We start from the raw sequence: 17,132 nt of genomic DNA on the forward strand, positions 1-17,132 counted from the left end.
CTTGCTGAGACTCAAGGCTGAGACTCTTGCTGAGACTCAAGACACAATTTAAAATAATATAATAAGAACAATACAAAACATATAACCAATAGTTAATAAAACTGGGTTACAAAATTCGAGAACAAAGCACCAGAAATAGTCAATGCAAGTAAACAGAGCTGGACTGCAAAATGAGTACCCAGTGCAATAAACAGTGTAACAAATACAATGAACAAAGCAATGAAAACTGGTAAAATTTCACAGGCGCTTCATAACCTAACTCCATGTTATAAAAAATATCCTTCTGAACAATTCAGTTTTACACATTCCATGGAATGATAAGAGTGTGGGAGCTTTCCTAACCTCGTTAGACCTCAGGTACAAGCAGCTGTCAATCTTACCAATTTGCAAGGGGGCACCTTCAGAAGCCTTGCTCAGAAACAACATTATTCCTTATTATAAAAATGCCTCCCTGAACATAGTATTACCAGGCGGTGCTGCCTGTTTCTTGCTATGCCACTGTAAAAAGCACCGGGCATGTCTGTTTGCGGGCGAAAACGCACGGTCGCTTTATCCTCCTTTAATCCCTGTTTTAGCCAGGATCGAATGCACATAAGGTGAAATGCATGCATTCAATCCTGGCTGAATCCTGGCTGAAACAGAGATTAAAGGAGGATAAAGCGGCAGCGTGTTTTCGCCCTGCATCAGCATAATGCACACAGAGCAGTGGCCCATCAGTAATCTTTTCTGCCTGTGCTTTGCCAGCGCCATGTCTTCAGTTTCTCAGCCACATAAAGCCTTTATATGAGTTTGCTACACCAATGGTTATTGCAGGCAGTGAAACAGCGATAACTCACATTGCTGCACCTTGGAAGATCTTGGTTGGCTCAAATCCCCACAGCACAATTACACTGCCACATTACTGTACCATTGTGCAACCTGTGTGTGTGTGTGTGTTAAGTGCCGTCAAGTCGCTTCCGACTCATGGCAACCCTATGAATGAAAGTCCTTTAAAACGTCCTATCTTTGACAGTCTTGCTCAGATCTTGCAAATTGAGGGCTGTGGCTTCCTTTATTGAGTCAGTCCATCTCTTGTTGGGTCTTCCTCTTTTCCTGCTGCCCTCAACTTTTCCTAGCATGACTGTCTTTTCCAGTGACTCTTGTCGTCTCATGATGTAACCAAAATACGATAGCCTCAGTTTAGTCATTTTAGCTTCTAGGGTCAGTTCAGGCTTGATTTGATCTATAACCCACTGATTTGTATTTTTGGCAGTCCATGGTATCCATATCACTCTCCTCCAACACCACATTTCAAAGGAATCTATTTTCTTCCTATCAGCTTTCTTCAATGTCCATAGTGTGTGCAACCTATGTGCATCTTATCCGGATTATCAGGAATCAGCTCGCTTTCAGTCCACTTTGCAACTGGGTTTTACTGTGTGAAATGGCAAAATCCACTTGCCATCTATCACTAAAGTGCATTGAAAGTGGATTGACAGAGATTATTCAGTGTGTGTGAAAGTATTATCGGGTTGTTCACCCATTTCAAAAATTCTCCATTAAAACAGATAATTATGAACATTTTCTTAGTCTCCATCCAATGCTAATTTTTTAATTGCCCAGATTTATAGACTATTTGTGGCTAGAAAGGTACATCACTTAATCTTTCTTGGTGTCAACAGAATAATCAACTTGGTTTTAGCATCCGCAACAGTTTGGAACATATGTTACTCTCACGTTATCCTTAATGTTTAACTCTATAGCTTGGAAATCAGATTAGATTAATGTAAAGAGGTAATTCAAAAAAAGAAATTGACTATGAATGCCTTTGAGAGAAATCCCAAATGCATCAGTTGCTTTAACATCACCTATGGGATCTAATATATTATTGGATTCCTTTGTTCAACAGACATGAACCACTGTCTTGGGACCCTCTTTTGGTCAGAACTAATCAAATAAATAAGATTTGAAAATGTCAGGAAACCTGCATAATTTGCTTTTCATCAGTTGAATAGCACTATAATTGGATATCACTCTTTACTATGATTCCCAGCCAACAATACTTTTAAAAGATAGAATAAGAGTTAGTTTAAATGCAACTCAATCCCCCAAATTGCTTGACAATATAATCCTAAAAGAAGATAGAACTAAATAGCTATTCCAGGAACACTGGAATTGGCTATGAACCAGAACATCAGTCGCTAGACATGGACTCTGAAAGGAGACTGGAGTCGACCTAAATGCTTCAGAATGTTGCGATATTCTACTAATTGTTATTTTATTAAGTAGGCTTTTTCCATACCCAAGATTATTATGTTTTCCCCATCACAGATTCTAGAAAGTTTCAGCAAGCCTGTTTATGAGTTCCCCAGTGCTGATGCAAAACAGGGCAAACAAAACAAATGTGATACTCTACATTTCCAGTTTATCCTGCTATAGTGCATTACAATCAGAGCAATTTTTGAAATTTTGATCCTCCCATCCTAGATGAGGCAATTGGGGCTGGTTCAAAGAATTAACTGAAGAGCTCTATTGCAATTGGGCTATTGACTATTAAATCCTAAGGGTTTAGCAGGGGGGAAAGTGCTTTAGCCAAAGCACTTAGGTTTCATGCAGAGCATTTTTCTATTTGCAGTTGTTTAGAATACAAATGGTTCTATACAAAGTATCATGAAATGCACAGCTGAATTCATTTCTGATATTATAACAAGTTACAGAGGTAGGCATCAGATCAGAAGTAACCATTTCTGTGTCTGCAGAAACTGATACGCTTGTGTCAGGCAGCTGTTTCATGTGACAATTTAAATTAAATTTAATATATGGAACTGTTCATATTTCAGTCATTAAACTGGAGTGATTCAGAAACACTATACTATAATAACACAATGCCAGATGGACATCATCTGTAATATGGCTAACATAATTGAACATCTATCCCTCTCTCCCACCTCCTTGGGATCATAGATTTTCAGATCTTTATATGGTTATAAACAAATAGTGTGACTGTATGTTCTTAACTCTGTAGTGTACTGAGAACAAGAAAAATAAGACTACTTTCGTTCCCTTAATCTAAATCTAATTCCTAAACTTTCAAAAAAAAAATTTTTCATTCTATTTCTGGTAATTTTGGCAGAGGCAGATATCTCTGTTATATTCTTTAGCTAGCTAATGTACAAAATAGCCCAGTGAAACAGAAACGTTTGTAGAACAGTCAGCATTGGGAGCCAGCGTGGTATAGTGGTTAAGAGCAGTGGTTTAGAGTGGTGGGTTCTGATCTGGAGAACGGGGTTTGATTCCCCACTCCTCCACATGAGCAGCAGAGGCTAATCTAGTGAACTGGATTTGTTTCCCCACTCCTACACATGAAGCCAGCTGGGTGACCTTGACCTAGCCACACTCTCTCAGGCCCACCTACCTCACAGGGTGTCTGTTGTGGGGAGAGGAAGGGAAGGTGATTGTAAGCCGGGTTGATTCTTCCTTTAGTGGTAGAGAAAGTTGGCATATAAAAACCAACTCTTCTTCTTCATTTACAATGTTTGGATCCCATATATCTTAATCAAATGACACAGCGCCTGAATACCACCAACATTATTTGGTAATATCTTTACCAAGATTGGAGCTGCTACCTTGGAATACTGGTGGCAGTAAAAAGGTCAGTTGATAGGAGTTCAATTCACCAGAGCTATATGCCACAAAGATATGGAAATCTATTCCATTTCTATTACATTAGCCAAAGTTTAGGCCATATTGACTGTATGCTTTCCTGCTGCCATCTCTACTTGCACTAAGCCGCTAAAGTCCAGACAGCTAGTCTGAACTGTAAATTCAACCTCATTAACATAGTTGCATCACTTCTCTTTGATCAAGCCGTCCCATCCCTGTCTGACAGCTATGTAAATATCTTCTGGAGACCAGGATTGATTTGCCGTAATCAGATTTCCTTAGTCTCCTTGTATCATCTGCACATGCTAGGTCTTCAAAATTCAGATCCAATTAGTTCTAAATCACATGTTGTGATGTTATTATCCTCTAAACCCACAGCAGTCGTTTGTCCATAAAAGGCTGTGGCTTTTATGTAGTCAATGTTAGTGTATTTGTCTCCTTGAACATGAGCCATCATGTCTGAAGCACCTGGTGAAAACTGAGACGAGATGTTGCTTTCTGGAAACCACATATTAGGTAGAATGAACATGTTATACCTTTAAATAACTTATCCATCTTTGATAGCCTTCAACATCTAATGTAAAACTGTGTATTTGTGAGAGTGCATTTTATAGGTTTTAAGAGAAATTTCTTACAAATTTAAATCCATGTCTTGTTTTCTTAAATAAACATTTTCCCACTTGAAGAATATTCCTCCATTTTGGTTTTGGGGAAGCAGAATCCTTCTGTTTAATAGCAATAATAATGGGCTGCACAGACATCTTAGGTCTTACCCAGGTATTGTCACCTACCCAGAGAGAAATATATGGTAAAATGGTGGCAACTACCCTGAGTGAGGTGCAAGTGAAGAGCTTCTGGTGTATATGAGAAGTATGCTAGCTAAGCTATATCACCCCTTGAATTCCTAATATTTTACCAATTGCAATATTTAATCCCTCTAGGCTTATATTGGTCCTGGAATCAGTTCAGACAAGTATATAACCAGTTAGTCTGCATAGCTACCTCTGGTAAACCCTTGCATAAATGTATGAAATTGCTTCTTTCATAAGCATTGCAAAGCTCTTGGCATTAGTGGCTCTTGCGCCAGAGAAAGTGGGAGGGAAAGTCACAGTATAAATGGCGCTTCCGAAATGAGGAATTGAATGCCCTGAGAAAGCTCAACACTGATCTTGATATAGTTCAGATTCTGATATGAACTATTTGTCAGCGAGGGCAAAGTTTGACACTATTGTACCTAGTTCAGATTCTGATATGAACTATTGTACCTATCTGTAACTTGAATCACAAGAGTCAGTTGTGCATTCTCGCATCTGACATAAACCTTATCCACATATTCTCACTACTGTGTGCAGCCTAAATGTACTTTTGGAAATCCCACTGGGGCTGTGTTTATTTTTTTAAGTGAATTTGGGAAATGTAATGGGGAAACATCCATTCTTTAATTCACACATCATCCAAGAAGTGTAATTCTAATGTCCTGATGGGCATGCATGCTCCTTTCTTGCCAAGTAGGGAAAAACAGCATCCTTCCTCCCCTCAATGGAACAAATGAGAGCCAGCGTGGTGTAGTGGTTAAGAGCAGTGGTTTGGAGTAGTGGACTCTGATCTGGAGAACCGGGTTTGATTCCCCACTCCTCCACATGAGCGGCAGAGGCTAATCTGGTGAACTGGATTTGTTTCCCCACTCCTGCACACAAAGCCAGCTGCGTGACCTTGGGCAAGTCACGGCTCTGTTAGAGCTCTCTCAGCCTCACCTACCTCACAGGGTGTCTGTTGAGGGGAAGGGAAGGTGATTGTAAGCCGGTTTGAGTCTCCCTTAAGTGGTAGAGAAAGCTGGCATATAAAAACCAACTCTTCTTCTTCTTCTTTATTATTATTGCCTACCTTACAAACTCTAATAGGTCACATTCCAAAAGTATCAAAAATGCACAGAGATTACTGCCTCCAGATACCATGCAGTATGTGGATAAAATAATTTGGCTAAAATATGGTTCCCAGTTGTCTAATATGAAAAATGCAAAATAAAAATAAAAATTAAGCATATCTTTTGAAAGCACTATAAACATTTATTTTTCCATCTCTTTTAATGGCTGTGTTTAAGCCAGCAGTTACTTGCTCAAGTACATGATATTTTATATTTCAATTTAATATTTCCTATTGCTTGCTTTGAAGTACTGTTACCCTATCTGAGTTCTTTTTTTATATATAATTTTTTATTGAGTTTTATAATATTCAAAAAAAATTATAACAACAAAAAAAGAAAAAAATTCTCAGGGTAAGTAAGGTAGGCTAAAATTCAAAATCCATGAATGGACAAATGAACTGATGACAGGTAATGGCCGCTGCCCATAGGTTGAGAATGGATAAACTGCAGGGGTACATTTGTAGAAGAACACCTAACTAAAAATGAAAATTCAAAACCACATCTCTAAAGCACCTTTGCTTAATAAAAGCCTTACAATGGCCAATAGCCAAGGACTTAACACAACTTTAAACAGTCTGCTGTATAAAAGGGCAGGTGGGAAACTGGTTCACAGAGCCCAAGAGATATTAATAGTTCAAAGATATAATATTTCATAAAGTCCTGGTAGGGAGAGGAGAGTTATGAAGCTTCCTGTATCTTGAAGGAAGAGGGAAATTTTAGAAGTTATAGCTGTATGGAAAATGATTTCTTTCTTTTTTTTCCTATGTGAATCTTTCCTCTGGTGTCTCTTTTTCTCCCCAGCAGCATAAAGAACTTGGTATTAGGGTCTCAGAAAGAATTTTGGCTTTTCGATGCTTTTCTGAGACCGGATGTGGGTCTGCAAACCACAAGCCCTGGCCAAGCTTGTGATTTGTTTGGCTAGGCCTCAGATATATTTACTGCTAAAATGCTTTCTGTCTTTCCTAGTTTGTTTGGCTTATGCCACACTACTTAAATTCTTACTGCTGATTATGATCACTGTAGCCTCTTCATGGCTCATGCCAGCTGTGGAAATTTCTGGAGATTTGCAGGTGGAACCTGAGCAGGACAGGGTTTGGGGTATAGTGCCATAGAGTCCACCCTCCAAAGCAACCATTTACTCTCGTGAAACTGATCTTTGTAGTCTGGAGATCAGTTGTAATTCTGGGAGATCTGTAGGCTCTACCTGGAGGCTGGCAGCTAGGGTTGCCAGGTCCCTCTTCGCTACCGATGGGAGGATTTTAGGGCGGAGCCTGAGAACGGAGGGGTTTGGGGAGGAGAAGGACTTTAATGCCATAGAGTCCAATTGCCAAAGCAAAGAGAGTGAACTGATCTCTATCGGCCCGAGATCAGTTGTAATAGCAGGAGAGTACCTGGAGGTTGGCAACCCTATTAGTGTGTTAATAATAGAGACAGGGACAGCCAGCTCTGGCAAAGCAGAGAGTGACAGAACACACACTCTGTGAAATGACGCACATGAACACCTGAAGCTGCCTTATACTGAATCGCACCCTTGGTCCATCAAAGTCAGTATTGTCTACCCAGAATGACAGTGGCTCTCCAGGGTCTCAGGCAGAGGTGTTTCACACCACCACCTGGAGGCTGGTAACCCTACTGGCAACCCTAACACATGTTCAACTTTGCCAATACAGAATGTTTTTTTAAAAAATCTGAAGATTTATGTAGGATTTTCAGGTATGGTCTGGTCACTAGCAGTAGAAGCAGAAGAGTTGTTTTTTATATGCTGACTTTCTCTACCTTTTTAAGGAGAATCAATCCAGCTTACAATATCCTTCCCGTCCTCTCCCCATAACAGACATTTTGTGAGGTAGGTGGGACTGAGAGAGTTCTGAGAGAACTGTAACTAGCCCAAGGTCACCCAGCTGGCTTCATGTGTAGGAGTGGGGAAACCAACCCGGTTCACTAGATTAGAGTCCACCACTCATGTGGAGGAGTGGGGAATCAAACCCAGTTCTCCACTGCTCCTAACCACTACACCATGATGGAGGGAGGTGGGTACTTACCACAGAAGAGCAGGACTGTTGCCACTACACAATGATATCACTTCCTGCATAACCCGGAAGTGCCAGCATTGCACCAGGGCAACACTTTAGCACATGCCCAAAAACTCTATGGAATTTTGGGTGTGTGCTAGAGCATCGCCCCGGAACAATGATGGCAGTTCCGGGTTGTGCCAGAAATGACATTGCATCGGGATGACAATCCCCCTCATTTGGTTGGTCTGTTTCTGCCCACCAGCCAGTTGAGCATCAGCAGGCAGCAGCCAAAATTGCCAGGAGTCTGCCCACAATAAGTGGGCACCTGGCAAGCCTAATGACCCCAGAGAATTGGGTCCATTGGCCATTATGGAGACTAGCAGTGAGAGAAGGCTGGTGGAAGTACATTGAGATAAAACAAATGGGAGTTGATGTCCAACTTTGAAGTCTGCAAAGCAGAGCTCTGAAGTCTAAATCCAAACCCCAGGTGTTTAAAATGTAGTAAAGACAATTTTGTGCACATCAGTCCAACTTCATAAGGAAAAGAATAACAAGAAAAACTAGTTCATGCCAGTGTATTGTGATACCCTACTATTGACTCTATGTTCCATTAACGAAAAATGAAAGCAGTGATCAAGGCATCTGTTTGGTCTAGACAGTTGGTCTAATTAGAGGAGTCACTAATCATGCACACCATCCACAGCTATAAACAAGGGCTTTCCTAATATCTTGGCAGTAGATCGGTGCCAAGTTCCTCTCAAAAGCAAGTCATTTTTTAACTTATATTCCATCAGAGGGATTAAATTATAGGATTCTTTAAAAGGAAATTATATATGATTTGTTGCTAAAGTCCTTCTGCACCTTTATTTTATGGCTCCCAACAGGATTTTGTTGTTTGTGTACAATTATGTGCTGCACAGCAAACACAAGTCCCATGTGCTCCAACTGTCCTTATTTACCAGGGACGGTCTATATTTTTGCTGCCTGTGCTTATTTCTTTGTCTTTGAGGGAAGTCTTATTAAAATCTTGATAATGTAAGAAGCACTATGGCTAGCACTATTCTTAATGACGCAACTGGACTAAAGCCGAAAGGACACTCGGTTGTTGATGGGAATAGCTGCAAAAGAAAAGTCCAAAGCTGTTCAATGTATACAATAGGAAAATGGAACATGAGAAGTATGAATCAAAGTAAACTTAAAACGAAAAGGGAACATTTAAATATTGTAATCCTGGGAGTAACTGAACTGGATTAGGACATTTTCAGTCAGAAAATTACAAAGTGTTTTCTCAGGGAATGACAAACACAGAAGAAATGGGGTAGCTCTAACAGTGAGGTGAGATGTAGCACAGGCAGTCAGGGGCTATAATGCAAAGTTTGACCAAATATTATCAATCAGACTTCATAGAAAGCCTATCAATATAACCATCAGGTGCCGACTGTGGTACAGACCATGAATTGTTAATATCAAAAATTAGAATAAAACTGAAGAAAAACACCAGAACATTCATAGTGCCAAAATACAATCTAAGCAACATTCCTGAAGCGTTTAAAGACCATGGTCAAAAACGCACGGTCACTTACTGCTGTTTCTGCGCAGTTTCCTCCCTGTTTATTCCCAATTTCACCCAGGATCAAATCCTCGCAAACGAACGGCACTTGATTTGCTGCTGGCTGAGCGATATGTCGACTCAAAACGAACCCGGTTGTGCAATCAAGGAGCCAAACTGTTATCCCTGACTCGTCTTAATTGCTTAATTTCCTTGAGGTAGAGGATCTGGAGATAGAATGGCTCTCATTGGCTGAGCTGCCCAGATCTTGAAAAGGCAGGGCAGATAGACCTATCCAGTGATGGCAGTAGAGTCTGAATCGACCAATTACCAGGGGGAGGGGGCGTTGCTGATCTTGAAAAGGCAGGGCAGATAGACCTATCCAGTGATGGCAGTAGAGTCTGAATTGACCAATCACCAGGGGGAGGGGGCGTTGCTGAACGACCAGGAAGTATGTCTCTCTCACATTTTCTGTTTTCACGGAGGGATCAGCACATAGTTTCAGCACAGATTAACAAAGGTAATGCGTACAGATTCTCCCCCAGCCCGGGTTCATTTAATCCTGGCTGGAACGGGGAGGAAACTGGGCAGAAACTGGAGTAAATGGCCGTGCGTTTTTGCCCCATGTAAAGAACAGTTTTGCATTGCTAAATTCCAGTGAATGTGAACCAGAAAAACTATGGGTTGAAACCAGAGATATTATCAAGGAAGAATGCACAAAGACTATTCCTGTAGCCAAAAGAAATGAAAAGCCTTGATGGATGACCAATGAAACTCCTAAAATTGCTAAAAGTAAAAGGTGACAGAAACAGAACCAAAAGTCTAAATGCAGTGTTCCACCAGTTGGCATTCAGAGACAAACAACCATTATAATAACCAGTGTAAAGAAATGAAAGAAAACAAGAAAAAGTGAATAACAAAAGATCTGTACCACAAGATCTAAGAAATCAAAGGGAAATTTAAAGCATGGTTAGGCACACTGAAAGCTCAACTCGGTAATACAATAACTGAACAGGACAAAATAAAGAAAATGTGGGAACAATACAACTATGCAAAAGAGATGAAAGGATGGCAGATTCCTTCCAAGAAGAATCTTTTGAAGAACCTACAGTTTTAGAAAATGAAGCGAAAGCTGCACTGAGAGCAATTGGGAGAAGCAAATCACTAGGATTAGATGGGATATCAATAGAACCATTCCAAGCCACAGAAACAGAGTTCATCAAAATCTTAACAAGAATATGCCAAATATGGGAAACAAAACAATGGCCCCCAGACTGGAAATGGTCAATTTACATTCCAATTCCCACAAAAGGAAGTCATCAAAGACTGCAGTAACTATCGGACCATCACATTAATTTCTCATATGAGTAAAGTGATGCTCAAACTCTTAGAACAAAGACTGTTACTATATATGGAATGAAAAAATGCCAGATGTTCAAGCTGGATTCAGACAAGGAAGAGGCACTAGAGATCATATTGCAAATTTAGGTTGATTACTGGAACATACAAGAGAATTGCAGAAGAAAATCAGGTTGTGTTTCATAGATTACAGCAAAGCTTTTGACTGTGTGGATCATGAAAAGATATGGTTGGTTTTAAAATGTAAGCCACTCTGAGCCCAGCTTTGGCTGGAATGGGGCAGGATATACACCCAAAAATAAATAAATAAGAAATGGGTGTGCCACAGCATCAGATTGTTTTGATGTGCAACCTGTACGCCAAACAAGAGGCTACTGTTAGGACTGAATGTGGAGAAACGGGAGGAGTTCCAGTTGGCAAAGGTGTCAGACAAGGTGTCAGACACTTCCTCTTGTTACTTTTACTTTTAATGCAAAAGAAGAAAACTCCCCTCCACAATGCATGCAAAAAAAAAAAAAAAACCTTTTCAAATTAGTTAATCTCCCACATTCCAATGTCAACACCCTTTCCCCTTCCCAATCTTAGCAAAAATGTATAAAAAGTTATTCCTCAGCCCATCCAATTTGTAGCTGGTTTTGGACCCTCGCCTGTTATCTCAACTGTATGGTTGGCTTCTCTACTTCTCCACTCCGTTCTGCTATATAAATGTTTTCAATCATATCTGCATCTCATACATATACTTGTCTGATTACAAGACAGAAGAAAACACTTGGAGAGAAAGGTCAAATTGTGAATTATGCATCGCTTTAAAGGAATTAATATAATACATGTACCGCCATACATTTCTATAACTCCTCTTTTCTAAACAGAACACTCATCTCATTTTAAACAAAAAGAGACTGGGTGGCATATTAGGGTTGCCAGCACCATAGCCAAACCCCAGGGAGCTTTTTGGGGTGGAGCCTGATGACCGGGGAACATTGCAAACACCATGACATCACTTCTGGTCTGGATTATCACACAGAAGTGACATAACAGCATCCATAACACTGTAAGAATTATCCCAATCTCTGTGGAAAAGACCATGGAGATTGGGGGCATTCAGAGTGTCATGAACACAGTGACATTGTTCCTGCTCCTTTTCTCCCACTTCTTGATAGATTATGTATGGGTGATGGAGGGCAGGAATGGAAAGTTGCCCACTGTGGGCAGGCAACTGGCATGCCTATGACATATACTTCTAAAAAGCCCTTCACATGAACAACCTTAAATTAAGCTTAAATTAAACTGTGTTCTACAAGACAGTATAATGTAGTAATCAACCCTATTGCCTACTGTGGCTTGAAGAAATACTGGAGATTTAGGGGTCATCCACAGAGGGAGAAGTTTGGGGAGGGGAGGCAGCTCAAAGGGGATATAAGCTCATTCAAGGACATCAGTTTCACCTAGACATTATGGCATACCATAGAAACCATCCTCCAAAGCTGGCATTTCCTCCAGGGAAACTGACCTCTGTAGTTTATGGCAGGGGCAGGCCCTACCCCTGCCATAAACACTCTGCCTCTTCAGTGACTGTCACCTGATAGTAATATTCATGTTCAAATCTATGCTGATGTACCTGTTAATCTTGTTTTATGTTATGTTATTATACCCTTCCTCTTAGGAGCTCAGGGTGGTATACATGTTTAACCCCTTTTCCATTTTATCCTCACAACAACCCTGAGACATTGGTTAGGCTTAAGGGAGAATGATTGGTTCAAGGTCACTGACTGAGCTTTATCATTAAGTGAAGATATGAACCCAGGTCTCTAACTGGTATAACCGCACTGACTCCACCAACTCAGCTTGACATTAAATAGTTATGAATCCTGATTGTGTTATTGACAATGATTTCCATTTTTTCCCCTCATGGGGGAAAGCTTTCACTTATTATTTTCTTTAGCACCAATTCTTTAATTAAGTATATATCTTTTTCTGCAGTGTGCCAAAAAAGGATAAAAATATGCTCCAAATCAGTGAGTAGTACAGAGTACTTGTACATAGAATTAGGAAAATGAAGCCTCATATAATTTACATATGGCTGTTTTCAATACATGAGTTTGCCATGCATGCAAAAACACCCAATTATTTTCTAGAAGCCTCTTTTCTTTCTCGTGGCCAGGACCATGTGACTTCTGTTTTTGGCAGCTCCCACTTACAGACAGTCTGACCCTCTGCTTCTTGTGTCTGATCTCTGCACAGTTAGGGGAAACATGCCAACCCAGAGCTTTCCCTCAGAGCCAGACTCTTTCAGCCAGAGAGCTTGTTTGTAAATTTATAGCATCTTCCTCAGCTGGAAGAAACTGTATTTATAAAATAACAGATTTAGGCAACTATTCTCAGACCCTTTGCTCTGGAGAAGTGCCACTGAGCTCAGCCTAGTCTAGTAATGTAGACTGCAGCCCCGCCCCTCGCCCCATCCCATTAAATTACATGGATTAGTAAAGCAAACCATCGCTATGAAGACTGTGTTCATGGCTGCATATGTACATGGTTGCTTGGCCACTGTTCAAGTAACACTAGCACTAGGGACACTTTGAAGCATTTCTGTGTAGAAAAAAAAGAGTTAAATCCATGTAGAGAGAGATATTGCTCTCAGTCAAGGCAGCTGTCCTTCCCAGCTGAACTGTGATCTTTCACAGTATCATTATATTATTTCCAGGTAGTTGTTATATTGTTGTTATATTGCTGTCTTGCTGATACATGGGCTACACAAAAGAAGAAAACTAGCCTGGAGGGTAATACATTACTCCTTAAACAGTATTGCTAATACGGTTGCCAACAGGCCTAAAGAAAAATACTCTTTCCCTTTAATAGAGGGTAATAGGCAACTGAAGCTTTTGGTGGCATGGATGTAAATAACATCATCTGGTAAATATTAGGCTCTATTAAAGAGACAGGTCTTTTTTTCCTCCGGGCAGTTGACAACCCTAATTTATTTATCTGGAACATATTAATGCCACCTCTCTAGGTTGTTTTTTATTTAGAAAATGTTTGTTCCACCTCTCCTAAAAACTAAAGGACTGATCAGAACACCATTTTGCTAGGTAGACAGCAAAGACCTGGTGATTCACCCACACAAAATAGGATACAGGCCAGGAACTAAACTGGGCTAGCTGATTGTTTGTCTGATCTCCTCTTGCCACAACCGAATATTGAGGGAAGATGTATGAAAATATTCCATAGAAGAAAGATGAAGGTAGGTGAGGAGATTATAGACAATTTGAACTAATTCTTTGGGTCACTCTTCACTGTGGAAGATAATGGGCAGATACACCTAAACTTCTATTTTCAGGAAGGGTCTGAACACCTGAGTGAACACCTGAGTGAAATAGAGGTAACTAAGATAAAATTCTAAGGGTAAATGACGAATTCAAAATTAATAAGTTACCTCATCCAAATGGCAAATACCTTCTTCAAGAATTGAAAAGTGAAGTTGCTGATCTTCACAAAAATATGCCAGTTGTTACTATTACCTACCTCCTTACCAGATCTTTATAAAGTAGCAAATGTAGAAACAATGGTTAAAAAGAAATGGGGGGGGGGGTTTTCAGGAAACTACTAGTCAGTTAACCTAAGCTCTGTTACACATAAACAGCTGAAAAGTGCTGTTAAAGATAGGATTATTACACATATACATAGGTACAAGCCATACTGAAGAAGAATGAGCATGGCTTCTTGAAAGCGAAATTCTGCCACCTGACTAATCTTTTGGAATTCTTTAACAATCATGTGAGTAATGGTGATCTGCTAAACATTATATACTTGGACTTCCAAAAAAGATTTTGACAAGATTTGGCTGGGGTTTTATGCTTTTGGAACAGTTGCTAGAAAAGCAAGAGACATTCTTCCCTTCATTATTTTGGGCATGTACTGAACGGGGGGATATACACCTTAGGTGAATAGATTGCTTTTGCTATGGGGTCTGCCCCAAGAAGGATCAACAGCTGTTGTTCTTCATCCTCAGAGATCAAAAAAACAACAACTGGGATGAGCCCCCTGGCTCTATCGCCCAATCTGCTCTGGCTTCCATCCTCTGAGCCAAAAGCATCCACCCCCAGGCCTTGCCCTGTCCAAGTGCCAGAATTATTTATTTTAAACTGGTCTTCTTAATTCAGTAAATAATACAACAGGATGCTTAACAGAACTGTCTTGTCTAAGTCCAGGCCAGCAGACGACATGAGAAATAGGGTTGCCAGCTCCAGGTCAGAAAATACCTGGAGATGTTGTGAGTGGAGCCTGAGAAGGGCTGGGTTTGGGAAGGGGAGGGATTTCAATGGGGCATAATGCCCCAGAGTCCAACTTCCAAAGCAGCCATTTTCTCCAGGTGAACTGATCTCTGTCGCCTGGAGATCAGTTGTAATCCCAGGAGAACTCCAGCCACCACCTGGAGGTTGGCAATCCTAATGGGAAAGTAGAGCAGCATGAGCCAAAAGTGAGACCTAGGCTGCATAGAGGAGGGAACTTAGGGACCAAAAATCATGAAGATTGACCCCCACTCCAGCACTGCCAATTGACCCAAGAACCAGATGAACCATTTCCTTCATTGCCATTTCCTTCATTGCATTGAGGAGTTCACCTCTAGATTGCTCAATGCAGAATGAAAGAAATCAGGTTGAAGCTCATATTTCCCTGGGCAAAGTTTATGACCACTCCCATGGCTATAACTCAGTTTAATAAGTTTCCTTGGGTTATTATTGGAAGAATTCTCATGTTTTAGTTGCTGGGACTGTAGATTTTATTTATCTGACTATTGGTTTTGTTTGATAGATTTAAATGCTACTGATACACAAAAAAGAAGCTCTAGAACTTTGCTACCCCATTACTCAAGATAATTAAATCCATCTACATAAAGCACATTTGGTGTTAAACTTGTCATATCGCTATTGGCTAAACCCTTCAAAGATTTGGAGTTTGCATATTAAGCACCTAAGACAAAGTGTTTCCTAGAATGATTAATCTTAGCCTGAGAGAAAAGGAAAATAGTGTATCACTTAACCAGATTAGATTCATTTTCTTTTCTTCTTTTTTTTGTTCTCTTCCAATAAAAACACTAAATGCCCCCAAGATAGGCCCCTATTTTGCACCAAAAAACAACAACAGCAGTTTGTGCTAAAAACTATACAATAAATGCTGTGACAATAGGAATACCTTCAGGACGACAGTAAAATATATTAGGCCAATTTATCCTTGGTGTAATACAATGGAAGTCCATAAGCATTAAACCAGGGAGAAACTTGCACTGGTGTATTAAAGTGAATTTATTATGGTGCTCAGCCTTTACACCCTGCTGAGTTTTTCTGATTTCATCAATGCCCATTAGTGTCTTAGGCTTGGCAAAGGGCTGCCGGTGGAGAGGAGAAAGGATCTGGTTATCACGAAAACAAAAAAAAATATTCCATGAGGGCTGCTGGATCCAAGCAACTGTGGAATTTTTCCTGCAGAACCAGCGATGAGAGGACTTGAGCGCCATACAGTAATCAAACATAAGACTAGGGTTGCCAGCTCTGGGTTGGGAAATACCTGGAGATTTGGGGGGGCAGAGCCTGAAGAGGGTGGGGTTTGGAGAAGGAAGGTTGGCAAGCCTATGTAAGACCCTTGCTACTAGAAAATATTTCTACACAGTGGCAGCCGTTTACCATGTGGTTGAGGTTGTGCTAGGAGCCACCCAGGATGCAGAGGCCTAGTATGGAGATTCTTCATCCTATCAGCTCCAAAGACATAAGGCATTTAAAGAAGTTACAGCTTTCCCGTTAAATTACACATGAGCATTTCTCGATGGTTCCCATATGGATAGGGTTGCCAACTTCCAGGATGGTGGCTGGAGATCTCATGCTATTATAACTGATCTCCAGCCCATAGAAATCAGTTCACCTGGAGAAAATGGCCGCTTTGGCAATTGGACTCTATGGCAATGAAGTCCCTCCCCTCTCCAAACCCCACCTTCCTCAGGCTCCACCCCCAAAATCTCCAGGTATTTCCCAACCCAGAGCTAGCAACCCTACATATGGAGCTTATTAATGGTTGGACGAGACCTGAACACCATACTTGTGCTGTATAGACAAGGTCCAATTTTTTTTAATGTATGTTATTTATAATCTGGGTATCTCACTGGGTCTCAAGGCAGATTACACAGAGTGAGTCAATACAAATCAACAAGATGGGACATTGAATAAACAATGAAATAGGAATTGGGTTGTAAATCCAACCAGAAGTCTCAAAAACAGAACTGAAACAAAGCATAAGGGTTAACATGACACATTAAATGAAGCAAATTTACACAATGGGAGCCAGCCCACAGCAAACTGTACACAGTAGTACAGACCACAGTCCCAAATAATTTATCCTAGTATCTTTGTGAAGCCTTTTGTAACTGTGCTACCCTATTTCCTGCATAGAAAAGCCCTCTTCAGTCATTCAGATTTGTATAGTATGTGGAAAGCCAGGAGAGTGGGAGCCATCGTGGTGTAGTGGAGAACTCTCTTAGAGCTCGCTCGGCCCCAACTACCTCATAGGGTGTCTGTTGTGGGGAAGGGAAGGTGATTGTAAGCTGGTTTTATTCTTCCTTAAGTGGCAGAAAAAGTTGGCAAATAAAATCCGACTT

Source organism: Euleptes europaea, chromosome 4 (genome assembly GCF_029931775.1).
Source record: "Euleptes europaea isolate rEulEur1 chromosome 4, rEulEur1.hap1, whole genome shotgun sequence".
Lineage (NCBI taxonomy): Eukaryota > Metazoa > Chordata > Lepidosauria > Squamata > Sphaerodactylidae > Euleptes > Euleptes europaea.